General features: G+C 41.3%; 1 protein-coding gene across 1 annotated transcript in view; it reads right to left on the reverse strand.

The window, feature by feature from the left end:
* Positions 1 to 26,060, reverse strand: part of cdh13 (cadherin 13, H-cadherin (heart)) — a 378,607-nt gene that overhangs the window by 19,740 nt on the left and 332,807 nt on the right. The gene's annotated exons all lie outside the window — the stretch shown is intronic.

A 26,060-nucleotide genomic window follows, 5' to 3' on the forward strand; every position in this document is an offset into this window, starting at 1 on the left:
GTGGAACATCCTCTAATATTTGTATTGCTGCCGTATCTGACTCACAGCTCAGAAAAACCCTCGTCAATCTCTCCGATTGACATAACACTCAGTGGTGAGTGACCTTGCGTTTGCAATCTAGTGGCCAATTGCAGCCAACCTGTCAACTTAATCCAGAGCGACTAGAGAAATAACAGAATAACCCGTTTGAAGAACATCGACACCAGGATCCGGATAGAGATGAGAGGACCTCTGCCGGTCACGAGCGTCTTCTCGATCCGTGTGGCAGACGGCGAGAAAACAAATTACAGGGAGCGAAAACAATCGCTTCTCCCTAAATAAGCGGTTCAGTGTTAAAAAGCCGGGGATGGGTGGTTGTTATGGGTTGAGATTCAGAGTGTGAGTGTAACTGTGCTATTGCAATCAATGTGAGGTTAATTAGAACAGTGAGGTTAGTTTGATTGTCTCTACTAACGTCGCTTCCTTCGGAACAGCATACAATTCTTGCTCTGCTTTTCTTTCTCGCTCATATATATATATATATGTATATATATATATATATATATATATATATGGGATGGCTGGTGTAAATGGGCTAACAGGGCTAAGTTCAACAGAAAATACCCCTGTAGACGACACAGTACTCATATTCCATGTCGATAGCTAGGTACCATGCGCAAGCAAAATGCTGTGGCGTAATTAAAAGTTTGGCTCCTAATCAGTGAGTGAGCGTTTTTATTCAGTGAATGCATATGTGGGTGCAGTTGACGGAGTGACTCCCGAATAATGAGTCCTTAGTTTCGACTCATTCACAATGAACAAACGTTGGTCATATTCCAAAGTCATATTGGAAAATGGAAGGTGCCAGCTCCACAGAGACACAGCAAACTGGTAGGAAACACAGGTGTACAGGATGGGTTGTATTAAATATTGTGCAGAAACAATATCATTACATCCAGGTGGATTTCTCCACTGAGTTGAGAAGTTCTCTTTTTTAGATGGCCAGTTAGCTGATCACCTGTCAGACACGGGTGGCTTAGGATAGACCAACCATTTTGTACCAAAAACCAAAGAGTCCGCTCCATGGAGAGTGAACTGTTTGAACTTGGAGAGGGAATCCTGGGATAGTGGGTTTACAAACAGTGCTGTCACATGCAAAGGATCTGAAATGTGATTCTGCAGTGTGGGTTATTGAAAGATATTAGAATTTTATTTAGCCCTGCCATCCCATCACATCACCCCCAGCCGCCACTGGATATATTCTATATATACTGTATATAGGTACCGTCGGTGGACAAAATTAAAGGAAAAAAACATGTACACAATTGCCACCGCAATGGTGAGTCATAAAAGGTTGATTGTCAAAGCAGCATCATATGGATATTGATGAGATCTGACTATATGCACTTTGATAAGAAGCTTTTCAAGGTAACATAAAAAACGGCCAAATAGTCAATGCCTGAATTGCAGGTGCATCACAAGATGTGCAGAACTATTTAATGTGTTGAGAGGTTCTAAAAAATCAGAGACATGGACAAACTTCAGCAGCAAGGAGACTCTGGAGTCATAAGTTCAAGCTCATCGACAGGGGTAGACGGACGCCATTTGGGACAGTTCATAAATACAAAAGTACAGCCTCCAAAACGGCCACAGAATTGAATCTTGTGGGAAACACTGCCTCCGGTAATTGCTCGGCACGGTCGTATAACGGCCAAGGACTATGAAGGTCATTTCACAGGACAGGGATGCACCCCATGGTATGATGTTCCTATATTTCAGGGTGATAATATCCCCATGCTCACCGCTAAACAAAAACAAATCCCAAGACTTGTTTTCATGAACACCGAGACACAGGTAGAGTATTAAACTCATAAAAACAAATGGTCTGCAAGACACAAGGTAATGGTACTTTATAGTTGTGTACCTTGGCTGACACGTGAATTGTCCTCTGTGAGTTAAATCCAATAAAATCTTCCATGCACATGCACGTTCTCAACACAATAAACAGCCAAGACGGCAGTATTTCTGCAGAGGAGATGCTTGATGGGGAATTATTATAGGATACCTGAAGGATACCTATGTCAAGCCAAGGGTCGTCAATTACATTTGAACAGAGGCCAGATATTCAAAGGCGCTCTCCACTGACCCAGCCGCTATCAAACCTTTTTCACAAGGAAATAACAGAAAAGATAATAGGACAATTTGCAAATATGTTTTTCTGTTTATGTACTATCCTCAGGGGTGTCTCAAGGGCTTTTCCTTTAATGGGGAGGCCAAGGGGTGTCCAAGAACCGAGAACAAAAGTGTACTCCTCACCATAGAACCCATGTAAAAATCCCTCCACTGAAACAGGTGGAGAAAACAATATATTTAATAATTGTTGCACACACAAAACGTAATAAACTCTGGGGTAGCACCTTGGGTGGCCAATCAAAGGGTTTTAGCCAACCTGGCCAACAGCTTACCTTCTGCCCGGAGATGAGGAGAGCCTGGACACTGATTGACTTTTCGAGCTATCAGGCTAATCCGCAGCTGGAGGCTGTGGACTTCATTGCTCGCTCTCGCTCTCTCTCTCTCTCTCTCTCTCTCTCTCTCTCTCTCTCTCTCTCTCTCTCTCGCGCTCTGTGGCGGCAGAGGAATGAAAGACAGGGCCGTGACCAGTGGCGGTTTTGAAACGTGACAATATCAGCACCTGCACAGTGCGCCGTGTAAAAGTGCCACAATCTATTTGCGTTTGAATTGCTTTCTGCCGGCGGGAGGTTCAAGGCAGTTCATTTTGAGGATTTTGGCTTTTTATTTTTTTATTATTTTCGGTTTTTCAAGTTAAAAGAAGGTGAAGGTGGATTGTTGTGGACGGTGGGAAGTCTCTCCAAGTGTCTTTGGCAAGCTAATTGGCCCAGACTGGTAATGGAAATAAGTCCTACCAGGGTAACATTATTTTTTAACAGTTGTCAACAGATAATGCTCAAACGGCACAACTTGTCCGATAAGAGCACTAAGGGATAAAAAAAAAAAAAAAAAAAAATTATTGCAAAGGTTGTTTTTCACAGCTGCATGAAAGTGGATTGATAACGGAAATAACAGATAACAGAAACAAAAATGAATCCAAGAGATGAGCGATGAGCGGGTGTGAAAATGCCACAATTCATCACCGCCTCAGCCAAAAACATTTAAGGAGATGAAGGACAACAAGGTTATGAAAGGAGCATGAGAACAGGGGGAAGGGGGGGTTAAAAGAGACTCAGCGATGGAGAGAAAGAAAAGAGGATTTGCAGGTTGCGTTTGGAAATTACGAGAAGACACGGGGGAGAGTTTTGTCCCGCCGCAGGCCTTACTGTGCCGATGTAAAAATCGAGTTAGAGCTCTCAGTGCCTACACTGGCTTATCTCAAGCCCCCTCTGAGGTCCCGCAGGACTGCAACAAAACACTCAGACCTCATTACAGCTGGTCCGGTAATTGCGGCGGGGTTGGGGGTGAAACACAAAATCACCACATCCGCTGCATCCGATATGCATTTTCCCCCAATTTCTCTTCATTGACTGTAGTTGGAGGCTTGATCGAACTGTTGTTCTCATTTAAAACCAATCTATGAGCAGAAAGTGATGGAATGAAATATCAAACTATTACATTTCCCAGTAAACATTAAATAGTTTGGCGCAAAACTTACTTGGATCGTAGCTATAATACAGCTTTAATAATGGCAATTTGCAATGTATCGAGATCATTTAACATTCTCTGTGGCGCAAATAAATATATTTTTTAGGACCTGTTCTTCCATTGACTACTGATGAGTAACACTGGATTTAGCATTTTTTAACGCTGTGGACATTGGGTACTCGAATTCCATGGAAAGAAACAAAGAAATGCTCCCTTTGACAGGCCGGATCCAGGGCTGGATTTATTAGACATTATTATAAATTATTATTAGTTCTAAATATAGCTAAATAAATACAGTTAGTACATTTCTGAGAACACTGGTGCTGGTAAAAAAAACCCAACATAAAAACATTCAGATTTCCTCGGCCACACCATTTTATTAATAATACAAATCTTAAGAGACAGTAAGCTTTTTTCTTTTTCAAACTCCTTTTACAGGGGACCTATTATATGATAATGTGTGAGTGGGTGTGTGTCCACAGTAGGTTGACTTTGCTGTAGGCAGCAGACCGTGATCCGCTTCGCGTTTCTCAAGCCAAGCCTCATGGCTACTGAACATACTGCTGAATGGGCCAATCATGAACAGCTCAACAACACACAAATAATTTTGTTTAAAAAAAAAAGCTTTTAACAGCGGGCGTATCGTCGGTCTCCTCTGGCGGTTCTTGAAAATATTCCTTTTCATCGTCACACTAAGTTTGAAATCCGCTGTTTGAAATGTTCTCCAGGTCTCCAACAACGGCTCCCTGTGTGTAAAAGTAGTACGATTTAAAGGTTGAATTCTATCAAAACGGTTTCACATTGTGACCTAACATCACATGGAATATGGAGGCATGATCTTCACTTGGACGCTCGCTTTAAAGGAAACGATCCATCAGTGTTCAGCGCTGTTCTGCCTCTCGGTAAGCGAACTGCGTTTCCCCATGTAATCTAATGGAAATATTTAACTCCACGGTTTAACATTTTTCTACTATTTATAAATCAAACTCAGTTTTGAAAATACGTTGAGAGAAAAAAAAAACCCACAAAGGAACACAGATCTGGAAAAATCAAATTTTCCTTTTTTTCAACTTATTTGGCTGCTCCTGGCGATTTTAGAAATGCGCAAGATGGCGGCTTTTGCTGTGGTGGGACAAACTTTTTGGCTTGAGGCCCACATTTAGTTTTTAAAACTGACTGGCGGGCCAGACTATTAGTAGAGGAGGAGGAAAGATGAGCAAGCATAAAGTGTAAAATATTTCCTCTTATTACTTTTTTAAATTAATAAATTCATTTTTAAATAAAAAATACAGCAACTCACCACTGATGGATTTAATGAGAACAGTGTTGCTGGTCGCCCTTTTTTGCCAGCGCATCAAAATCTGGTGCCGTTTTCATTGTGGAAATTGGTAGGACAGAGCTCAGGTGTTGATCAGTAAGCCGGCCTCTGTGGCGTGTTTTGTTGGTGTTCATCACACCGAACGTCTGTCCACACACATACAGTAGGTAGAGACAAATAACACCAGCATCTTCTGTGCCAACTGTCGGATGTTTGAAAACTTTGTCTCGTTCAGTGAAGCATAAAACGTATCCGGCTTGACGGAGTTGAACTCCTCCTCTTGGACAGAGTCGGACTGGAGATCAATCAGCTGCAACTGTAATTCCTGCGGTGCCGCCTCATCATCCAATGACAGGGGACGTGACACCCGCTGAAGTGACTTCCCAAAACTTTTCAAAACCAGAGAATCGACGGCAGAATTCTCCGTGCAGGTCGTCTGGCGATTTACTGTATTTGCTGGCATGTTGGGGGGGCTTGTTTCAGCGGCGCTAGCGTGGGGGAAATGTGCAAATGATTTGTTTGTCATTTGTTTCGTGAACAAAATCAATTTTATCTTGAAGGCTTTCACGTTTGAATGCATGTCGTATACAAACTGATCCTTCCCTTGTAGCTTCACGTTCAGCTCATTCATGTGTGCCAGTATGTCCACAGCAACATTTTTTGGGGGAAAATCAGACACACAGCCTTTGATTGTGATGCAGTGAAAATATATTGTGCAATCCAATCTTTGTTATAAACGTGACACTCAATGTCAATTTTTCTCATTTTATTATTGGCGACGCATACGTGGCGATCAGGTAAAGTGAAGAAGAGTGACTTGACATCAGAGACGGACCAGCAATGCGTCATCTGGGGGTACAATTAAGTATTACAGAAAAATAACAGTGAAATGAATACTACAAATGTAAATATATTATAGGATTGTTGTATAGGATTGAGGAATGTGAATGCCTCGGCCCCCCATGGGCCATATGTGGCCGTAGTTTGCCCACCCCTGGTATTGAGGCATGTTAGAATGGCTGGAATGCATAATCTGAGTGGAATTTTTTGCAAAAAACTCCAAAAACAAGTTTTGGGGATATCAGAGACCTATATTAACTTGCTGAAAAGGAGCATAATAGGCCCCCTTTAAGATAACCCACTTGATTCTTTGTTTCCCGGGCTTTGGCGAGGCACTATGACATCACTGTCCGCTAATCTGATTGGCTGATGGGGGCGATAGATGAAAACCAGCCAGAGCCAATTAGCCAATTAGAAAAGGAGGAGAGTGATGAGGAGAGATGACTTGTGGGAGAGAAGTGGTACTGGGGACAGGTGCAGCGCTGCCAGTCTCACAAATTACTTTCAAAATAGAGTTTGCATTATCAGTTGCCAGCTATTATATCAAGTGATTGGTAGAAGGATTGGATGGAATTTATATAAATTAGGCTGGGCTTATACAGCCAGACTGTTTTTTTCTTTTTTTTTGGGGGGGGGTTGTTAATCAAGCACCAACATCGTCCGCCTTTGGGGTTTCTCAGAGATTTAGAGCTGATCCTGGAGAGAAACACTGCTGCAAGATTTTTCATAATCTGCTTGAAGCCTAATCATAAACAAATTGTAGTCTACAGATCGGTATTAAACAGCATAACTCAGCTGGTCTGCAAACTGTTGTTCCCAAAGTTGGCTGTTAGAAACAGCCTGTTGCTGCCTGGCAGAGTACAAATTAGGCACTTCACACACTTAATAAAATTACAAAAACTGCACTTTAATGCTAGAATGAACGACTGCGTTATAATGAAAAGACACTCCTCAGCTAATGAAGTGAGAGCCTGTTCATTAGAACACGGCTGTTTTGTACAGCCAACAAATCTAACCAAAAGCTACTGGCACATAATCGGCTCAATCAAACAACCATCAATCAAATCTCTTTTTAATTCCATCCCTTAATTCACATAAAAAGTCAAATGAAAGCACAAAGGACATCTAAGAAAAGTAGAATTGGCCACAACCACGGCTTCATAAAGTGGGCCTTGTGTTGCTGAAGCGAGAAAGAACTTCGACATTAGCGCAATATTTACCATAATTGGCTTAGAAATTGTACACAAGATATAGAAATGCTTTATTAATAATAGTAAATAATAATAATAATAAAAATAATAATAATAATAATAATAATAATAACCTTTATTTGTACAGCACCTTTCATACACGACATGTAACTCAAAGTGCTTTGCATTAAAGGAGACCATCAGATGGTGACGGTAAATGCAAAGCAGATGCAAAATGCATATACAAAGTAGAAGAATAAAATTATTCATTTGGATGCTTGTTTCCGTTTTAGAATAATCCAAAGCTCACTTTGTTGCTTTCGACACCAAAGTCACCAAAAAGTCACCAAAGTCACCAAAAGAGTTTGTGACTTTCAGACGTGAATGTATGTTATGTTTAACATCGGAGATGAGTGCAGGTTAAGAAAGCACACATTTTGATGTTACATTTTTGTTTCTGTGACGTGCACAGTACCAGTAAATAGCTGTGTGCCAACCAACCCCTGTTGCCAACCAACCTCGGTCTACCCTATCTTACTTAGAAAAGAAAGGTTTGATGAGGGGCTGTAGTTTCTGTACCTCAGACCACACAGTCCAAGTGTGGTTACTTCAACACTGGTTTCACAACAGCAATTGAGTCACTATTGAAAACCTTTGAAAAAATATATAATAGGGACGGGATCAAGAGAGCCTATGGAAGATTTAGTCTCTATCACAACCCTTACAGAGCTCTGCAACAGAAATAGCACTAAAGTACCTCATGGTTGCTTTCCTTATATAGGGTTGAGGATCGAAGTTTCCAGCAGCGGAAGTAATGCTTTCCCTGATATGTGTAATTTTGCTTTTAAAGAACGTAGCAAATTCCTTTCCAAGTTCCATTGGCTTCATGTATTCATGTTGCTTTTATAAGGTTCGTAAAGCATCTGACAATGCCTATTGATATGCTATAAAGAAACCTGATTGGCTCCTAAATAGGAAGTTAAGATGGAATTTGATTGGCTTAAAACTCATATATCCTATTTGCTGTAAGCAGCTCCCGGCATGCGAACTTCTGGCACTAAACCAGAATGTTATGACCTGGCAGTAAAACGATCTGCAGCCTGTTTAATGGGTTCCTTAGGGACAGGCTTGTTTCTGCTCCTTATATATGCACTTATATGTTTGCATGTGTGTATGTGCTTGCGCGTGTGTGTGTGTGTGTGTGTGTGTGTGTGTGTGTGTGTGTGTGTGTGTGTTTGTGTGTGCGTGTTCGTGCGTGTGTGCGTGTGTGCGTGTGTGTGTGTGTGTGTGTGTGTGTGTGTGTGTGTGTGCGTGTGTGTGTGTGTGTGTGTGCATGACTGTAAGCTGAGAATTAGCCCCTGCATTTGGTGTGTACACCTGGATTTGTTAGTGTGTGCACAGCAGGAGGAAAATATGACAGATACCCAACTACCTCCCCGCTGACTTCCAGGCTGCAGCCTGCTGCCAAGTGCTAATTGTAATGGCCTTTACAGCTAACAAGAGACTGTGACCAGACATCAAACAAACACAGACACACACACACGTGCGCGCACGCACACACACACACACACACTCACACACACAGGCACACACACACACATGCACACACATCTTTGTCAGAAAAGATGGCCTTTAACAGACTGTGGATGGGCCACTGGTTACCATTTCTGCTTGACACCACCATTTTATCTCCAGCGCTCAACCTGCATGTATTACTGTAGCCTCCCCGTCCCTTTCCACCTTGCCTCACACTTCCAGGTTAGTCGGAGCCAATTTACTAAAAATTTAGATTTAGAGGTGTCCGCACAGGGAAAATGCCAACGGAAAATCATCTCAGATTTCACACGCGTTAGAGGTTTACATTTTTTTATCAGCGCTTGTTAAAGAATATAGTCGCTCACCAAATAGCCTGTACTTCTAAGTATTTGGGGAAATAATTAGCCTGCTCCGACTGTGCCTCACTCCCGGCAATAGGACCCCATCTCGGCCTACAGCCTCGCGCATGAGCCACAGCGGCAATCTCTGATCTTGAGATGACGAAACAAGTATGCTGAGGACACCACTTAAAGAAGCGCTTAATGATGTAAAAGGGAGAAGAAAAAAACCCCAAAAAGACAGAATATACTTTCCAGTGCGAGGTAAGCTTTAATGCTGGCAAACTTGGCGCCTAGTTGCTATGGAGAGGTGCTTTGGTTGAAAGAAATGAAGACGAAAGACGACAGAGGTATAAAGATAGAGACGGAGTGTCAGGTCAGTAAAAATGGGACGGCGGCTTCAGGCGCAGGACGGAACACGGCAGGAGGGACCGCATCCAACTGTCTGTGATCTCTGGAGCTCTGCGACGTATGACCCACTGTTGTCCCCGGTCTCGGCGCCGTAGATCCTACCCCCGGTCGCCCCCGTCGTAGCCATGACGACTTGCGGTCAGAAGAAGAAGAAAAATCACCGCCACCTATAGCCGCTGAGCCAGCATGACTCCACACCAACTGATTGGCCAGGCGGGCGCACAATTTTGGCGAGGTACTTCACATTATCAGCTCCCGGATTCTCCCGGCGAGGGCAGGGTCGTCGGGATGAGGGGTGAACGGTGGAAAAATCGCGCCTGCTTTTCTTTTACCGCTCTGCTCCGCTCCTCTGTACGTCGCGCTCTTCCCTCGCCCTCGCTCTCTCTCTCTCTCTCTCTCTCTCTTCTCCCCCGTCGTTCCTCGACATTGTCCTCCCCGCATCCTGACATCCTTGTAATCTTTCGAATGATCGCGCCTCTCTCCCGCTCTCTTGAGCTCGTCTCATTTGCCCCCCGTCGCTGAGCTGTCTGGCGTCCATGAAACACAAGTCTGGGGTCCAATGAACATTGTGTAAGTTCCAGGAAGCCTGGTTGGTTTCATCACAACCCACCGTGTCTCTGTTGATGACCGAGGCGCAAGTCCCACATTGATCAAGCGACCGCCGTGATTGGCTCATGGGTGGGAACTCTACTGAAGTTATGACTCTACTACATTTCTAACACAGTCACGTTGATTTTGTTTAAAAAAAATACAAGGGAGTGGATTTATCAAACTGCTTATAAATTATTCATTTTGTTCCATATCTTTGGAAATTACTATGACACTATGACTATTTCAATTGTAAGTTGAAATTGTGAGCTGCATCATTTGATTCATACTTAATACTGAAGTTGAAGTACTTATATACTTCAACTTGAATAGAAAGGTCAATGTGGTATTTTCACTTTTATAAGAGTAATTTTGTGTCTCGGTATTTATACTTGAACTAAAGTAAAAGATCAGAGAACTTCTTCCATAAAGGACTCTCCAAGGACATTCTAGTCTATCCTTATTATCCATACAGTATCTTCCATATATCTTTCTCTAGGTTGTGGCCCTCCGGGTCCCTCACTGACACTCGGAGTCATCAAACATCATTCTTCTGGAGAAGGGGGGTTACACTATCTATCTATCGATCTATCTATCTATCTATCTATCTATCTATCTATCTATCTATCTATCTATCGTATCTATCTATCTATCTATCTATCTATCTATCTATCTATCTATCTATCTATTGTATTTATCTATCTATCTATCTATCTGACATGACATGTCTATCTGACTAAGCAGTGGAGTCCTTGTATCGGGATCAAGATACACACACACACACACACACACACACACACACACACACACACACACACACACACACACACATACACCGCTAGTATCACTAGCGCCGGGTGAATTCTGCTGTCATTCTTCTTCTTTTGAGCAAAACGATGATGTGCCTATTATGCAAGCCTGTCAAATGAATGTGAATGTGTTCACACACACACACACACACACACACACACACACACACACACACACACACACACACACACACACACACACACACACACACACACACACACACACACACTCACACACGCAAGCACACACACACGCACGCGCGCACTGGCACGCACAGGCACGCACGCACGCAATCACACAGGCATGTACACACACACACACACACACACACACACACACACACACACACACACACACACACACACAGAATACAATTTAGTCTTACTTCTCACAGAGCATGGTCTGTCGACCATTAGAATTCAGAATCACTTCTCTCCTCTACCTTCTGCCTTTGATTTAAGCCAGAGAGGATGTGATCTGACTGTGATGAATACTAAAACATATTACGCCCTAAACCATCTGTGTGTGTGTGTGAGAGAAAGAAAAAGACAGAGAGTGTGTCATTGTGTGTGTGCTACCTAATATTGCTGTAATTATGACAGAGGCGCAATAATTCTGATGCGCACGTGTCATATTTTCCTGTTCCAAACAAATATGTCATTGGCTCTTTAATGCATACTTTAAGAGTTTTCAATAGCAGGTTTACTGGCACAGCGACAGCTGACTGTCTGTGTGTTTTACGGTTTATGAGGCCACTGGGCCTTTGATAATGTATTCCTTTTCCTAAATGGCGCGCAGATTCCACCAGGAGCTGGGTTAACATTTAAATGAGGAGCAGAAGAAAACATTACAATCACAACACACATGAACACACACATACACGCACGCACACACGCGCACTCACACCCACACCCACACAATCAGCTGCACCAGTACCAGTAAACCCTATATTTTAAAGTATGCATGAGAGAGCCAATATGCACACACATATGCAAAACACATAGCAGTGCTTGTCCAGACACAAGGAGGCCAGTGGAACACTGCCCTCTACCATGACAAAACTCTCCATATACACACACACACACGCGCACACACACACACACACACACAAACACACACACACACACACACACATTAAAAAAACAACGCTACACTGTGTGTGAACTCCACTCTCCTCCATCTTGAATACACCAGTGAATGTGAGCCAGCGGAGTGGGTGTGAGATGAGTGAACAGCTGGTGTCCCGGCAGGGACTCGCTGAGCAGCGGAGGATCAGTCAGAAGGAAACCTGCAGCTCCGGGCATGAGTTTATACAAATAGCTTGTCAAGCCTCGCACTCAGGTTGAAACAATACCTTGTGTCGTTAAGCTACACCACCCTTCTGGCGGTCGTGGCTACCAAGACCAAAGCTAGGTTAGTCGCTTCTCTGTCGCAGACAGAAAACCCTAAAAGTTTGATCGGTGCACATTTTGAAATTGACATTGACATTTCATACTTGAAGCACTTATCTTCATCAAGATCAATTCTAGACGGATAATAAACAGACACAGGTTTGGGGGTAGATCTGCGCCCAAATTATGTATTTCACGGAGGCGTTCTGATACCTAGACAAACATAGAACATACTGATTGCAATGATCTTCCACAAATCATCATGTTTGTCTGTTATGCAACTGTATAGGGGACTGTGAGATAAATATGCAGATGATCAAGTCTTTGAATGATGTTTCACATATTTTATACGGGACAATAGCATTTTTTCTACGTTATGTAGCTTTTAAAACACATTGCCTTGCGGTTTTTAGTGAGTCTCTCAGCAGCTCATATGAAGAGACACTGTTCTTTCCAATAATGCCTACTATATTGTAAAGACCAGATCACATTCCATCTTCACTCAACCTTGTTTGAAGATAAGGATAACCCCAGGGGGATTGACAGGGCATTATGGTTTGATTTATAGCACAGCAAGATTGTATGTGACTGGAGTTTGACTGTTAAATCATTGTATGAGAGAGACACCTAGGGATATGATTGACGGGCAATAATATTGTAAATTACACCTGACCAATGGCACACAACCTTTCATCGGTATCGAACCCTCTTCATCAGAAGCAGGGGAAGATTAATCAGACCCCTGTTTTGAAGCATGGCTGTATCTTTCTCTTTATTCTGCAGAATAAATATCTTTAATACTCTCAGTTTGTTTCCCTGCATGGGACAGGTTAACCTCACGACCACGCAGTGAGAATTCTCCATCAATCTGGCGATGACGATGAGATTCTCTGATTGGCTCTGCTGGACCTCTTCATGTCCAGTTTGGGTGCACAATGGCAGTAAGGAGTCGTCTGCACATGATGGCAGATCCAGAAGCGGCAACACAAGATCCCAAACAAATTACAGTGAGGACTTACTGAGAAATTGTACCGACCAGGGAAGATCGAAGGAAATAACTTTGAGTAAGCTTAGAGATTGTAACGATCTAGAGGATCGCTGAAGAAGCTTTTGTTAAGCTTGGAACCCCCCCCCCCCACACAGACAGAGGGTCACCAGCTGCTCAGGTTAGGAAGGGCAGTGGATATATTGGTCTTGGGGACCGTGGATAAAGTGCCCAATTTTGCATCAATCAAGAGAGATTGTTGTTTTTGTTTGTTTATTTATTGTTTATACATTTTTTATGTTAATCAATAATAAAGTCGACATTATTGAATACACAATTATTAAACTATATGTATATAGATTACTCTTGACCCCTCTGTAGCAAAGCTTTGAGGGCAAGAAAGCAGAAAAGTACTCTTGTTCCCTCAGTAGCAAAGCATTGAGGGTAGGTGCAGGAACTTCTGGTGTTGTCAGAATAAAAGAAAATCAATTTATAACTAAAGTAAAATTGATAATATTAATAAATAAAGCCACCTGCCAGCCGTGCGGTATATTGGGACACAGGTTGGCATTCATTCCTGTCGGTCGTGCTGTGTATCTCTCATGTGATTCAAAAATGAATAAATAAAAATAATTAATACCAAAAAAAATACACACATGTATATATATATTTAAATAATGTAATATGTAATATGTAATATAATATATATATATAACAATTATTTTTTTTTTTTGGTACTGGTAGACCAGCCATGCGACTTACTTTCGAAATAGTTTCAGTAAGTTTTGAATAGTTAGGGAGAGGATGGAGTTCAAAGGCCCATTGTGTGTTTCAATTTGCAGCAATACACTTCACATGAATGCTGGGTGATCTTATTGGTGTCTGGGGAACGTGACCACCTGTCCAATAGATCACCCTGGAGCGCGCAGGGATAGGATGAGTTTGGAGCGATTTTATCAGTGTCTTGGGGTATGTTTAGCTACCTGGCTGATAAAAATCTTGATAAAACAAGCAAATGCATAAACGCTAGATAAGCACAGTGTGTGTGTGTGTCAATAAACGCAAGATAAGCGTGGGATGTGTGTTGTACATAACATGTCGAACTAGCTTCACACATGAGTCCTTGGTGCAAAAGCAGCTTTATAATTTTAAAAATCTGGGTGGATTGCTGGAAAGGATACTGCAAGGCCTTAATTATTTTGAAAATATGATCACAAGGCGAGAAGTTGATGTGAAAGACAATGAAAGCGGGAAAGTTGGCACATGATGCATTTGGGATTCTTTGTTTAGGATAGAACTTGGAGCAAAAAGAGACGTAAAAGTCATTTTAGTAAGATAGTGGTTCAGCAGAGGAAGCTGCAGGACTGAATGATTGAACTAATAGTCAAATAGTGCACTGTGTAATTATGGTTAACTAGCGGGGTTTAGCATGACCAAAAAAATCTAATCTAATTTAAGCGCCAGTTAACAACAATAGTCTATGCTAAGGTAGTATGAATAGATGTTGAACAGTTTGAACTGTTGGAGTATATTTAGAGAGATGATTGTGATATTGATCATAGTGGTGTGGTTAGTTGTAGCAGATGTGAAGTTGCTGGAAAAAGTGTCTGTTGGCTCATTAATGCAACTTTGGTAAAGGTGAGGAGTATGATGAGTGTTTGTTTTCAGAACTGGAGTTTGGTAATTGTTTCAGTATAACCACATTAATTTTATTTTTTTATTCTAGAAGTGATCTCAAATTGACATCGAATAAGGTAGCTGTTGATATACAGTATGAAACTTAGCAAGTAGTTTAACAAAGAGGAATAATTGTTTTGTTTTGTACACTAGAGAGGTAATGGATGTGTATGTTCGCTTACTTAAGCTTTAAACACTAAAATAAATGTTAAATACGTTGGCTGTTACAATGGCTTTTAATTTGGGCATTCCAAAATTTCAAGTTTAAATTTGAAAATATCTTCTGAATCGATCAATGCTGTAATTGTGTATTGATGGATATTAACCAACCCATCTATTCAGTGTTTTATTTCCGCAGTTTTAAGTATTTATCTAGTGTAGATGTGACTGCGTCTGACTGGGAAGACCTGAAGGATTGACAACAGGATTGATCAAAGAGAATTGCTCTACAACTGAGTAAGGCCATAACATGTCCAGCATTCAGAAGTCCTTGTAAATGGTTGATATTATTACTATTTGTATTCAATTGATTTGGAAATTATTGAATAGGCTTAATTGGAATTATTGTGAGATGAAATGCATGTAAGCATATAAATGGAAAAACCTTAATTGAATTTAGCTCTATAGCTCATATTGAGCTCCATCGTTAAAATTATTGTCTAATATTATAGAGTGCCCTATAGAACCAGAATCAATTTGATTAGTCCTTATTTAAATTATTGTCTTATTGTCTTATTTTAAATGTGTCTCCTAAATTTACCGAGTTGTTAGAGCAATGTTCAGAAGCTGAGTTAATGATTACTGTGTTATCACTCAGGGACACTGTTATCAGAGAACCCTGGAGTGATTTTCTTTATGACACTGCCTGTTACTGTGGTAGACCTTTCTTTTATCTTCTGACAATATCTGCAACAAACACATTAAGCACCCCAGGGTTTCACAGAGGCCCGGAGGACATTCCAATTTGCCTGATATTCAGCTGAGAGACATGCCTACTCCTGCATTGGAGAGAAGGTCTGTGAAGACCTTGTGTACAGAGATCCAGTTTGGCCAACATCAGGTTGAATAACTTGGGACATTTTCTGAACAACAAACAAAGGTCTGTTATGTGAAATTAAAAACAAGCGTTGACTTGTGCTGTTCATCAGGGTTGATCGTATTGCCGTAATGCTGCGCCGTACTGTTGTATACTGTGCTGTATTATCCCAAACACTACCTCACTTTATTCACATGCCACTTTAATGCACATATCTGTATATACATAATTGCCTATTCCATATAGATAAGCATATTCCCTCTATCTATTGCATTTTATTTCATTTTATTTTTATTGTATTTTATTTTATTCTATATATTTTTATTTTATTCTATAAGTATTCGACTTACTGTATTACGTTTTAGGAGTCAGTTAGTTGGGCTATTAGAAATTCTTCCTAGGACATATTGTGTGTTATCACCGGGTGCGTTGCATTATATCTCACTGCATATATGTATGAAAGTATGTATATGTAAGTGACGAATAAAAATCTTGAATCTTGAATCTTGAATCATCCCCTCCACCGATGAACATGAAAGGTGTTGTGCACAGTTGTGGACCCTGGCCAACTGTACTCCTCTGGACTTGCATTCAGTGATGTCACTGCATCAGACAAAACATCAAACTGAATGACTGCAATTGGAATGTTTTTCTGCTCCAACTGAGAGCTGTGGGATAGTTGATTACCTCAAGTCCTGTTGGAAATGGCACCTGTGAGATCACCATGGCAATTTTGTATGTGTTCACAGCTGTTGTTTTATCAATCTGTCTATCCTGGTAGTCCACAGATTATCAAATGTACTCTAAGGAAAACTACATTGTAGTAAGCATATTGGCAAATTTAAATTAGTTAATAGTATCATAGTTTATAAGATAATAGTTTCCCAAATTTTAGGAAATGTTTTTAACAGTTACTTGACAATTTAACTTAAATTATTAAGTAGAAACAAAATTAGGCACAGATTTTATATATATATATATAATCTTTCTTTTTTTAAGTAAAGGTGTTAACTTAATTGGAAATGCCAAATAACCTATCATTTTTTCTCTAATCAGACTGCAAAACGATGTGACTTATAGTTTAATACTCCCTGACTAAAAGGTAAGACTAGCAGTTCAAAGCTAAACACATCATTTATGTGATTTTTTAGGAGTTAGGTAACACAAATTGACCATGAGATAATGGATAGTTGATCAAATGTTATTGATCAATGCCAGTCAGGCTTCTATTAGCTTGATGACTGCTGAGATCTCAGGCTTATTGTTTGCAGTTATTAATTGTACCTTTATGGGTGTGAGTAAAAATTATCTAAATAAATAAGGAATATCGTATTTTACGCTACATTTTTAAATGTTTTGGTATGTGAGTCACATTATTTAATTGTTCTTCCTTACCCTCTCTAGTTGCTTAACCTATTGTTGAAGTTATGTGGTAGTGTTTTTTTCTGCCCAATTACGGATATTTATTTTGGCTGATTTTGAGTTTATACTGTAAATGGCAACACACTAATTCGAATGTTGATGGTTTATTGATCTGCTTGTGTCATGGATACATAGGACTTCCTAAAATACTTAGAACAAGATGGTCACATAGTTTATTCTTTCCTTATAACTCCAGCCGGCACAAACAATGTACGAAGAGGCATTCCTACAGCCAGTTTTCTGCATTCTATTCCAAGTTCTCTTCTCAAACATCTCATGATGGACTCAAGATCTCAAGATCTCAAGATGACACATTGTCATGGTTAAAATATTGTTTGGTAATGATTGACATGTGTTTCTGAATGGAATCCCAGTGAAGGTAAGGTCGACTGAGTTTCGACTGACCGGGAGACCAATGCGGTTAGGTCTGTCTTGTGTCGACAAAAGCTACATATGAATTGCATCACGTAAACCAGTAATGATCAGATACGGTCAGTATTAATCACTTTTAGATTTTACTTAATTAATGGCTTGTGTAGATGGGGTTATGTTCAGGCAACATTCGAGAAATGCATTCTCGGAAAATTTAAAAACCCTGCATGATTTATACACTGCCGGTGATTTTGTAGCCTAATCAATATTCTATCTTCTATTTATCTCTTACATATTAGACATTGTGATAGTATTGATCTGTTGTTACACAAGTAGTCGACTATTCAACATAACTGTTTGGGAATCACAGAATTATTCCACGTACCCCACTTTTACAATCGTAGACCTACACCCAACAATGTTGTCATAATGTGTCTCTCACCCAAGTATTTAAGTCCATGTGCCCAGGTCAAAGCAACCCTACCCGTCCCTCTTGAAGGACCACTACACGACCAGGTGACTGGGTGGTGGTTCGCGACTTCCAGAGGAAAAGCTGGAACTCTGCCAGATTCCTGGGGTCATTCCAGATCCTCCTTACCACTGCAGCAGCAGTTAGGGTGGCAGAACAATCAATGTGGGTACACACATCTCATTGCAAGACAGTCCCCATCCTTCCAGAGGACCGGCAAAAACGACAATGACAGAGAATCATCAGATATGAACTGAGATAAAGATCCTAACGATGGAAAAGATTGGTCACGTCTGTGATCATCTTCCTCATTACCATCGCCATCGTCCTGTTGATGAGCCAACATTGAAACACGGTTTCACAGCGGGACATAAATAACAGCCGCTCCCACAACCCACTTTCACTTACACCAAAACGAGAAGGAGAGCCCCAAGATGGGTTAGTAATTATATTCATGCAATTAATTTTGTTGTTGTCATTGTTAGTGATAACCATTGCTTAATCTGCATAGCAAACAAAATGAGGGAGTGTGAGAGAAAAATGCAGATGATAAATTCTTTGAATGATGTTTCACATGTTTTATATAGGACAATAGCCTTTTTGGTGTCTTATGTAGCTTTTAAAAACATTGACTTGGGATTTTAATGAGTGTCTCAGCAGCTCATATGAAGAGACACTGTTCTTTCCAATAATGCCTATTGAATTGTAAAGACCAGATCACATTCCATCTTCCCTCAACCTTGTTTGAAGATAAGAATAACCCCAGGGGGCTTGACAGAGCATTGTGGTTGTTTTATAGCACTATTGTAAATGACACCTGACCAATGGCACACAACCTTCCATCAGTATGAAACCCACTTGTCACACCACTGATTTGAAGCATGGCTGTATCTTTCTCTTTATTCTGCAGAATAAATATAATTAATACTCTCAGTTTGTTTTCCTGTAGCGGACAGGTTAACCACACTGACCACCTCGCGCCGGGTGGGGTGTCTGGTTGGCTGGGGTGGGGGCGGGCCTTGCCCTTAAGCGGGCGTGGGTGGGCATGAGAGTCGCATCGGCTCGCCTGTGGGGTGGGCGGTTCGGGCAGGTTGTCGGTCTGTCGGCGTGGGGCCAGGATCCGGGCCTTGAACTCCACTTGCAGACTAACTGTCCTTGATTCAATGGCATACAAATACTCATTGTTGTATGCCCAGCATGCTGACAGCACAGGTTAAAAAAAAAAAAAACCAAAAAAACACCTGACCATGCAGTGAGAAATCTCCAACAGAACCAGCATCCATTTTCAGTATCAAAATATCAAAACTATTTTGACTTTTTGTTTGGCACTGTTGTATTATGTAGATATGCTCAACAAAGCACCAGCAGCCAAGAGTTTCATGGGGATCTCCCTATCGCACGCAGTTGATTCTGTAACCGAAGAACATAATGATCGACCAGCTTTTGCAGAGCATGGACAATAGATTTAGAGATATCAGAACTGGAATACTCCTTTGCTACAAAGGTCATTAACTGGCAATGCTGGCCTTATGCCATGAACCATGCAACTAAGCAGAGTGTACTGTAATACACAGATGTAACCATTGTAAGACTGAGGCACTGTGATATGTATTGAATGTGATAATATTTTCCTGTGGGTTTGAGACAGAATACGATGACACAGAGGTAGCAAAGCTGGTCCAGCAGTTTTAAGCCCTTAATGACCTCCTCTGGGAATCAAGTTCCCAAGATGTTATCGAGCAGAGGACCATCTTTAAGACACACTTTTATCAGGTACAACCCTTTGAGAACATGAATATGACAGAGGTCCACAGAAGAGCCGTCTGTCCCGTGGTCCTTCGTCTTCATCCCAACATTGTGCTGTTCATCAACTGAGCTGATTTTAACAAAATCACTTGTATTATATCAGATATGTCCATAAGGGCCAGACACGGCCCTCCACGACTTTAATCAGGCCCACCAATAAATTCTAACAATCACTTTAATGTGGCATGTGCTCTGGTGTTTAAATTGGCATTCGTGACAATACAACATGGAAACGCAGGAGGCGCTGCCGTGCTCCACTCTCAATCTATTATCAGAGAATTAATAAAGGCCAAATAGGCTACCTCGGATACAATTCAATTAACATAAATGCCTGTAGCGAGCATAAACAAATGCCAAAAAAGAAGAGTGGACAATGAATATTGACAATTTCAAGAAAGAGGGGAAACAGAATATTTATTTTGTGAATACAATCAAAAGCCAATGGGGCTTGTAGGTCAAGAGTCATCACGGCCGTAGCCAGCTATGAGGTCACCAAGGTTTGGATCCCTGTAATTATTTCCAAAAAATGTCGAAAAAAAAAAGGTCTCTCTGCATTTGAATGATGCGAAACCCAACAAGAGGCGTAACCATCCCGGTGATGATTTGGATCTAATTCCTCAAGTCACGTCTGCGGCAGTCTGTTTTCGGACTGCTTCTTTTTTGTTTAGTGTTTGTGTGCTGCTGCTAAACCTTTCTTTCCAGGTGAATGCTGTGGCGCATCACTGCACTGCCAGTCCTGCATCCCCGCTTTGTGCGTGCGGATGCAAAGCGGCATGGCGCTGTTCCCATTCGGGGGGCGGGACCTGCGGACCTGTGTGACGTCATCAGCAGAGGCTTCCTCCATCAGCCACCAAAGTATCACTAGGAGCTCTCTGTCAAAGTTTTCCAGTTTTTTGCACCCGGTGATTCTCAATGTGGGGCGCGTGGTCCCACCAAGAATTCTTCGAGAGGTTCCAGGGGATCCCCAGGCAAAGTTATTAATAGTTCAACTTCAATATTATGTCAAAACGTTTAAAGGTACATATGTAACTTTTCCGCATTAAAATTTCTCAAAACAACTAGACCTATGTTATATAATTTGTTGAGTTGTATACTTACATTATCCCAAATTTGAACCACCAAATACTTTCGGGTCACAATTTGAACACAAAGTTGAAATTTTACATTTTTATTTTTTGATATGAAAATGAAAATTATGATATGGAAGTGTAGAGAGAGCTTCAAAACAGGGTATCACTTGTGGGAATCAAGAAAATATTTCGGAACCATCAACTTATCAAAGATGATGATTTTGAAAACAGAAGTTAGGTAGTTTTAGAAGCATTTCCAGAGTTTTGCAGCACAAAATACCCATCTAGAAACACAATTCGTTTTCTAAATTGAAATGGTTACATTTGGATAGAGCTGTACTCCGTCAATGAGATCATGTTGAATGTGTTTTTCTGAAATAATATTTGAATCATTAATTTATTACAATTTTGGAAAATGCATAATTCAAGTTAATTCTTTAATTTTGAGTTTAGTTTTTTTTTTTCATTCTTAATTCATGCTCACTATACTAACATGACCCTTCTATAATTCTGTAACTTCTAAACATTCCCATTTCCTGCTTTAATTGTTTTAGAACAGTGATTGTTTTAAGAAAGTGGCAGTTTCAGACATGCACACATGAAAACCTATCCCGGAATGCAAATTGCAGGGGGGACCCTGTCATTTGCATCATGGGAATTGTTTTGTGGGAGCACTCATAATCCATAACAACATGGAGATTATATGTTTTCACAGAGAATTGAAATCTCTTGCTTCTTGTCAGGCCTGGCACCACAAGGGGGCAAGAAGAGACTTTGGCCCCTCAGCTGTATTTTCTGCCACCCCAGTTTACGTTTATGGTGATCTCCGCTCCATTTCTACAAATTTCTCTTATTGTAAATGTATTTATTTCCTCGGTTTCCAAACTGAATGAAACAAAAAAGGCCCGTGCGTAACAGGGAGACCTTGTCAGTCAAGTATCAGGACCATGGACAGCTCCGCTGAGGGAAGTGCCTAAGAAAGTCTCCTTGTTAAGCTGTTTTTTGTTCCATTCAGTCAGGAAACAGAGGAAATAAATACATCTACAATATAAAAATACTGTTTTTATTGGTTTTTTTTTGTAGAAACAGGGACCGGGGACGCTCAGCGGAGCAGAGATTGGAAATATGGAAATACGGTAGATTTACGGGAAAATATTAAAATGAGAGGACATTGGGAGAGAAGGGTAAAATATGGGAGAATCCTGGGAAAAAGGGGGAGGGTTGACAGGTATGACATGATACTTGCAATCAGACGCAAAACAATGGCAAATAGCACTCAGCTTCAAAATATTATGGGTATTGTTTGCGTTGTCATTAGCGCAATATATTTTTTCAGTTGGATAAGGCTAAGACGGCACAGATAGCGGTTGCAAGTGATTCATAGTGCTATCAGCGGCCACAATCCATTCTTTGTGAATTTGCCCCTCAAAGCGGAAATCAGCAGGAGATTTGCTGAAGTTGAATCACAGAAATTAAACTTTGATATGTTCGCAAATCCATATGCAATTGATGTTAACACTGCACCTGAGCACTTACAGTTGGAACTCATTGAATTGCGATGTGACGCCGCTCTGAAGACCCAGGACCAGTCAGTTGGGGCAGCTGAGTTAGCGCCTCTACACCCCAAATTAATGCCACAGCTTCGCCTTCACGCTGCACGCATCATGTTCTGAAGCACCTACTTGTGCGAACGGATGTTGATGTTGTTGAACAAACTGAACAAGACATTCCAAAGATCCCGCCTCACAGACCAGCATCTGTTCTTAGTATTGAAAGTGGCCGAAGCAAAGAACATTAAGCCGAGAATAGACAAGATCATTTCTGAGAAAAGTTGCAGTGTCTGGCAAGAGTTAGATTAAACTTGGCATTATACTGTAGGCCCTATTGTTGTTTACATACATACATACATACAATTTGAGATACGACTTATTACATTGACTATTTTGCTTTATCAAACAGGTTTGCTGAAAACCATGGCCTTATTTGTTGTTTTGTTAAAGACAAAAGTGCTGTCATGCAAATGGGATTTGTTTAATTGTGAAATTATTTTATACAAAACATTGTTCAGCACTTGATAAATACCATGTTGCTTTATTAATCAGTTTTGCTCCTAAGAATTACCCACAAACATGAAAAAAACATAATATTTGAACTGTGCATGCTTGCATGCAATATTTTCTTTGATTTAATACAGTAACTTATATTTCTTTAATTAAAAAATGAATCATTGTTATAAATGTCTGGCCCTTGATTTTATTCACAACCCTCAGCATGGCCCTCAGTAAGTTCGGATTTGACACCCCAGCCTTATCTTAACGATAAGTGAAGTGAGACTGAAGTCTAAGAACCAGACCTCCTAAGTGTCCAGACTTTGACCCAACCTCTGCCATAGAACTGTGGCATCTGGATAATGTGCCCTATCCAAAAATACCTCACCATTTGGAGAATAGATGGAGGAGGGAGGCAATTATGATGATTATGTCTCTTTGAGTCTGAGGAGGATCTGTATCTGTGTGTGGCTCCATACACACGACATACAAAATTACATACACACACACGATATATGAAATTAACATTCCGATTGAATAAGAGTATGGTCTGTGTTTAACTCTAAATTCAGATAGCTAGGTAGTAATTTTCCATCCCATTGGGGGGTCACACTGATGCCATTTCTGAGTCCTACCTAAAGAAATGTTACTTTTAAGTTCATGGAACATAAGATTGACATATAAGATATTTTACATGATTATGTGTCAAAAAGGCTCACAAGTCTTTCTTTTGATAAGACATCATCCGGGTATCAGATTAATGCATTGCGGATGTTCTCTGATACCAATGCTGAGGCAAAAATGTGCACAAGCACATGGATACTCGCTTGTGCACGCAAATATCCATGTGCATCCAAAAAAAACAGGGTGAGTCACACATCAAGCAGTGACAAATGGGTCCGTGGTCTCCTCTAGTGAGTGCAGTTGATTGCTATGGCAACAGAGTGAAACCCGACAAGCAGCTCCAGTTGTAAAGTCTCCAGCTGGGATGACCCCTGACCCTGAACCACTGTTCTCTACATTGCATCCTCCCAACGTCTTGTTGACTCTCCTCTTTTCTCTCTTCTCTTCTATCCTCACTGCTCCCCTCGGATTTAATTTGCTCTCTGCCCTTTCCTATTCCTTACCTATTTTCCATGCCCCCTCCTCCCTCTGTACTTGTCATCTAAGCTTTACTCTTTTGCTTGTTCAGATCCATCTTTTATTTTTCTACATTATCTCTTGTGTGTCGCTGTTCTCCGCCTTTTGCTACCAACATCCTACCACCTTTCACCGTCTGCACCGCCTGCCTGGAGGGGCTGCTCCCTTGGTGCCCGCGCTCACTACCATACCGCTAAAAAGGAACCTTCATTCGATCCGCTGGTGACCATGCACACAATTTACAGATGGCTTGGTCGCCATTTCATGCTGGTGCTCAAGATCAAGTGAGGGGCTAGAAACTGCCAATTGGGCTGGCTGCTAAAATGTCCCTGGCAAAACAAAGTGTTCTGGATCCAGAACAGAGAACAACAGTTCCATTACTGCTGCGACATGCCCCCACATAACCCCCTCCCCCCCAGTTACAGCCTGTTATTTTCTACAAACAGTTAAGGTTACACATATTAGAAGACCCGGTGGTGTAGTGAACGGTATACAGAGGGTGGGTGTACCCTCCTCGTTCTCAATTTATAGTACATTCAGAGAGCAGCCTTTATGGGGCAGTATATCCAGCTCCTCCACAGTAATCCATCCCTCCTTTTGGTACTATACTTCACCAATAAACCCTGCTGCCTTGTCTATAAGCCACCTACAAAGTAATTTTGAAACATGAAAAAAAACCTGCTGTATCATATTTTCTTGGTTCTTCTTCATTGATTACATTTCTAGGAACATCTTTTCTGCGATGGTGTTATTCTAATTCTCATGTACTGCCACAACTCTCTTGCATGACTCACATTCACCTCCTACCTCTCAGTTGCATCTTGTTTTGCTTACTTGCTCTATCCCTAGCCCTCTCTCTCTCTCTCTCTGCTCTTGGGCAGAGTGAGGACAGCATTGGTCATCTGGGCTTTCCACGCAGAGAGATAAAGCCAGAGAGAAGGTGAGGCCAATTGATTTTCTGTTAGTTGTCAACATAGGTGGGTTTTCATGCAATTATTGCATCAACAGCTCTGGGGAAATGAGCAAATTTGCCCCATCAAAGAATGCATAGCAAAGGGCTGTGAGGTGGAGGTGGAGCATTGATCAGTATCCTTAATTATTTAACTGTTTAAGTGAAACAGTTGGTATGATTTCCTTCACATTTGCAAACTGTTCATCAAATGGGCCTAAATGCAAACAAAATCAAGCTCTATGATACCCTTTGTGGTGTGGTGGTCTCTCCTATCTCTCCTTATTGAATATATTTTCCAGTGGTCACCAGTAAACTCTAACAGCGAAGAGATCAGAGGAGAAGTCCAAGTATCATGTGCATCCTGTGGTGATTGCTTTTCTGGGAACGAGAAGAGTCAGGACTGACTGAGGATGAACGACCTCTCAGTCGTCGTAGCGATGGCGGCGCTAAGCAGGGCTCCTCCACTCCTCCACTCTTCCAGTTATCATCTCTGTCCTTTATCCACTTCTGATCCCTTGCACCTCAACCCGCCAACACCATCACACCACCACCTCCTTTCCCTCTTTCATCTGGGGCTGCAAAACAGCAGTTATATGCTACCTGCTAATAGAATCTCACAGGCTCTGTAATGGATCCGTCAGGCTATTCCTGAGCACAGCGGGCCACATAGATAGATAGATAGAGATGGAGAGGGAGAGACTATGTGTGTGTGTGTGTGTGGGGGGGGGGGGGGGGTTGGTGGTTTCTCCCGTGGACACTGCCAAGTGACCATATGGCCCAATAGCATCTGTGCTGCTAAAGGCCATGTCACTGTCCGTAAGGATAATGACGGTTCTACCAGGCCACCGGGAAACAAACAGCCGGGCCCAGACCTTTCCTTCCCGCGATGCAATTTGTGCTGCCGGAGGAATTATTTTAAGGACAGTTATACATTATACAACCAGAGTAAGAAGGCCATGGACTTCCACTGTGTCTACCTACCACGCTTTACCATCGCATTGCCATGGAAACACCTTGAACTACTT

The sequence above is a fragment of the Zeus faber genome (assembly GCF_960531495.2).
Source record: "Zeus faber genome assembly, chromosome: 6".
In the NCBI taxonomy this organism is placed as follows: Eukaryota; Metazoa; Chordata; class Actinopteri; order Zeiformes; family Zeidae; genus Zeus; species Zeus faber.